This window comes from Bos javanicus, chromosome 12 (genome assembly GCF_032452875.1).
Source record: "Bos javanicus breed banteng chromosome 12, ARS-OSU_banteng_1.0, whole genome shotgun sequence".
NCBI classification, from domain to species: Eukaryota; Metazoa; Chordata; class Mammalia; order Artiodactyla; family Bovidae; genus Bos; species Bos javanicus.
Genome location: NC_083879.1, coordinates 28301807 through 28306723, shown reverse-complemented (window position 1 = coordinate 28306723; position 4917 = coordinate 28301807). Strand labels below are relative to the sequence as shown.

Sequence of the window (4917 nt, the reverse complement as noted above, 5' to 3'; positions counted from 1 at the left end):
ATTGGCACCTTGCTTTAGTTTTGTTTTCCAGTTTGTGCTTTAGTTAGTTTCATTCTGGTAGACATAATTTTTGGTTCCCTTTGTTTGCCAGGTCAGTTTGCTTATGGGTGTATATGTATATGTATATGTGTATATTCAGTCACACTTTTTATTCTTGTTATGAACCCCTGCCTCTACTTTGGGCCTTTGCAGTTCTGTGGAGTTTTCCTTTTTTTCCTTTTCTCTTTCTTCTTCCATTTTTTTTTCTTTTCTCTATTTTATAATTTTAATTTTCTTAAACCTATTATATTTTCTACATTTATTCCTTTGTTTGCCTTTCCTATTGTTCTTTTCCCCTTGCAGTTAATCTTCAATGTATATGAATCTTCTTCATCTACCTCTGTTTAACTTTGCATAGCTATTCTTTCTTTCTTTTCTTTCTTTCCTTTCCTCTCAACATGTTTGTTAGTTTTATTTTCATTGCTTTATTCCCCAATGGCAACCCACTCCAGTACTCTTGCCTGGAAAATCCCATGGACAGAGGAGCCTGGTAGGCTACAGTCCATGGGCTCTTGAAGGGTCAGACACAACTGAGTGCCTTCACTTTTACTTTTCACTTTTGTGTATTGGAGAAGGAAATGGCAACCCACTCCAGTGTTCTTGCCTGGAGAATCCCAGGGATGCAGGAGTCTGCTGGGCTGCTGTATATGGGGTCACACAGAGTCGGACATGACTGAAGCGACTTAGCAGCAGCAGCATTCCCCAATTGGCACCTTGCTTTAGTTTTGTTTTCCAGTTTGTGCTTTAGTTAGTTTTGTTCTGGTAGGTATAATTTTAGGTTTCCTTTGTTCACCGGGTCGAGCTATTGTACTTTATTTTTGTTGAACTGTTTTGAGCTCCAGGAGTTGGTGATGGACAGGGAGGCCTGGCGTGCTGTGATTCATGGGGTCGCAAAGAGTCGGACACGACTGAGCGACTGAACTGAACTGATGGGTATATATAAATATGTGTATATTCAGTCACAGTTTTTATTGTTGTTATAAACCTCTGCATCTACATTGGGCTTTTGCAGTTCTGTGGAGTTTTCCTTTTCTTCTTCTTTCATTTAAAAAAAATCTTTTCTCTTTTTTATAATTTTAACTTTTAATTTTTTTAAACCTATTATATTTTTTCTACAGTTATTCCTTTGTTTGCCTTTCCTACTGTTCTTTTCCCCTTGCAGTTAATCTTTAATGTATATAAATTTTCATCTACCTCTAACTTTGCATAGCTATTCTTTCTTTCTTTTCTTTCAATATATTTGTTAGTTTTGTTTTCATTGCTTTATTCCCGACTTGGCACCTTGCTTTAGTTTTGTTTTCCAGTTTGTGCTTTAGTTAGTTTTGTTCTTAACTGGTAAATATAATTTTTGATTTCCTTTATTCTCCAGGTCAATCTGTTGTACTTTATTTTTGTTGGACTGTTTTGACTTTGCTTATGGGTGTATATGTATATATGTATATTCCATTATGTTAAGTATTATTTGCATGATTTTGTAACTGCCATTTAGTCTGGGGTTCATCTTTGGTTTCTCATTTTTGGATATTTGTTTTAATCTTACTTAATGCCATAACAAACCACTTGTGGAATCTTTGTTCCTGACCAGAGATCAAGCCCTGAGCCTTTGGACTGGGAGCACTGATTCCAAGACCCTAGAATACCAGAGGACTAACCATGCTGCTACTGCTACTGCTGCTAAGTCGCTTTAGTTGTGTCCGACTGTGCAACCCCATAGACAGAGGCCCACCAGGCTCCCCCGTCCCTGGGATTCTCCAGGCAAGAACACTGGAGTGGGTTGCCATTTCCTTCTCCAATGCATGAAAGTGAAAAGTGAAAGTGAAGTCACTCAGTCGTGTCCGACTCTGAGCGACCCCATGGACTGCAGCCCACCAGGCTCCTCCATTACCTTGTGCTTAATTCCAACATCACCTGGGGGACTGGATCCCCTTATCACCAATCAGATAAACTCAAGTTTTTCCTTCATTTGATCACCTTATAACATAAGCTCCAGGGAAAAAGATTAAGTCAGATGAGGCTATCAAATAGTGAGAACTCACACAAAGGAAACCATTGTAATACAAGACCCAGCATCACCCAACCACCAATAGCATCTCTGTACAGGATGCCTCATCTAAACAACAAACAAAAATACAAACCCAATCACCAGCAGACAGGATTACCACCTCACTCAGCCTTGCCCATCAGAGGAAAAACAAACAAAAACTCAGCACAAATCTCACCCTATAAAAAGCTTACACAAACCACTGGACCAACCTTAGAGGGCAGAAACCATAAGGAAGAAAGAATTCAACCTTGAAGCCTGGGAAAAGGAGACCTCAAACACAATAAGTTAAAAAAAAATAATAATGAAAAGGCAGAGAAATACTACACAAATGAAGGAACAAACTAGAAACAGAGAAGTCCAGATAAATGAAGAGGAAATAGGCAAACTACCTGAAAAAGAATTCAGAATAATGATAGCAAAGATGACCAAAAACCTTGAAAGCAAAATGGAGAAAATGCAAGAATCAATTAACAAAGCTTCCCTGGTGGCTCAGAGGTTAAAGCGTCTGCCTGCAATGCAGGAGACCTGGGTTCGATCCCTAGGTTGGGAAGATCCCTTGGAGAAGGAAATGGCAACCCACTCCAGTATTCTTACCTGGAGAATCCCATGGATGGAGGAGCCTGGTGGGCTACAGTCCACAGGGTTGCAAAGAGTCAGACACGACTGAGCGGCTTCACTCACTCACTCACTCACTCACTCAGAAGAATTAAAGAATAAACCTGCAGAGACAAACAACACAATTACTGAAATTTAAAATACTCTAGAAGGAATCAGTAGCAGAATATCTGAAGCAGAAGAACAAATCAGTGAGCTGGAAGATAAAATGGTGGAAATAACTTCTGAAGAGCAGAATAAGGTAAAAAGAATGAAAAGAGCTAAAGATAGTCCCAGAGACCTCTGGGACAATATCAAATGCACCAACATTGGAATAATAGGGGTCCCAGAAAAAGAGAAAAAGAAAGGGTATGAGAAAATTTTTGAAGAGATTATAGTTGAAAATTTCCCCAATATGGAAAAGGAAATAGTCTATCAAGTCCAAGGGACGCAAAGAGTCCCATACAGGATAAACCCAAGGAGAAACACACCAAGACACATACTAATCAAACTAAGAAAGACTAAACACAAAGAAAGAATATTAAAAGCAGCAAGGGAGAAGCAACAAGTAACACACCGGAGACCTCATATGCTTAACAGTTGATCTTTCAGCAGAAACTCTGCAGGCCAGAAGGGAATGGCAGGATATATTTAAAGCACTGAAAGGGAAAAATCTACAACCAAGATTTCTGTACCCAGCAAGGAGCTCATTCAAAATTGATGGAGAAATCAAGCAAAAGTTAGAGAGTTCAGTACCACCAAACCAGCTTTACAACAAATGTTAAACAGACTTATATAGTCAAGAAATACAAGAGAAGAAAAAAGATCTTCAAAACCAACCCCAAACAATTAAGAAAATGGCAATAGGATCATATAAATCAATAATTACTTTAAATGTAAATGGATTAAATGCTCCAACCAAAAGACATAGACTGGCTGAATGTATATAAAAACAAGACCCATATATATGCCGTCTACAAGAAACCCACTTTAGACCTCAAGACACATATAAACTGAAAGTGAGAGGGTGGAAAAATATATTCCAGGCAAATGGGAAGCAAAAGAAAGCTGGAGTAGAAATCCTCATATCAGAAAAAATAGACCTTAAAATAAAGAATATTACTGGAGATGAAGAAGGACACTACATGATGATCAAGGGATCAATCCAAGAGGAAGACATAACAATTGTAAATATCTATGCATCCAACATAGGAGCACCTCAATACATAAGACAAACACTAACACATAAAAGGAGAAATTGACAGTAACACAATAATAGTAGGAGATTTTAACACCCCACTCACACCAATGCACAGATCATCAAAACAGAAAATTAATAAGGAAACACAAGTCTTAAATGATACATTAGATGAGATGGATCTCATTGATATCTTCACAACATTCCATCCAAATTCAGAAGAATACACCATCTTCTCAAGTGCACATGGAGTATTTTCCAGGATAGACCACGTCATGGGTCACAAATCAAACCTCAGTAAATTTAAGAAAATTGAAATCATATCGAGCATCTTCTCTAACCACAATGCTATGAGACTAGGTATCAATTACAAGAAAAAAACTGTAAGAAACAGAAACACATGGAGATTAAACAACACATTTCTAAATAACCAACAGGTTGCTGAAGAAGTCAAAAGGGAAAACAAAAAATTCCTAGAAACAAATGACAGTGAAAACATAACTCAAAACCTATGGGATGCAGCAAAAGGAGTCCTAAGAAGGAAGTTTATAGCAATACAATCATACCTCAAGAAGCAAGAGAAACATTGAATAGACAGCCTAACTTTACACCTAAAACAGTAGAAAAAGAAGAAGAAAAAAACACCCAAAAATTAGTAGAAGGAAAGAAATCATAAAGATCCAAGCAGAAATAAATGAAAAAGAAATAAAAGATTAATAAAATTAAAGGCTGGTTCTTTGAGAAGATAAACAAAATTGACAAACCTTTAGCCAGACTCATCAAGAAACAAAGAGAGAAGAATCAAATCAACAAAATTAGAAATGACAAAGGAGAGGTTACAACAGACAATGCAGAAATACAAAGGAGTATAAGAGAATATTCAGTTCAGTTCAGTTCAGTCACTCAGTCATGTCCAACTCTTTGTGACCCTATGGACTGCAGCACGCCAGGCCTCGCTGTCCCTCACCAACTCCTGGAGTTTACTCAAACTCATGTCCATTGAGTCAGTGATGCCATTCAACCATCTCATCCTCTGTCATCC

The 4917-nt window shown here is 37.8% G+C and overlaps 1 non-coding gene across 1 annotated transcript; it reads left to right on the top strand.

The window, feature by feature from the left end:
- Positions 1-2561: 2561 nt before the first annotated feature.
- Positions 2562-2633, top strand: TRNAC-GCA (transfer RNA cysteine (anticodon GCA)). Its single transcript has one exon. It is a non-coding gene; the product is annotated as a tRNA-Cys (tRNA).
- The last annotated feature ends 2284 nt before the right edge of the window (positions 2634-4917 follow it).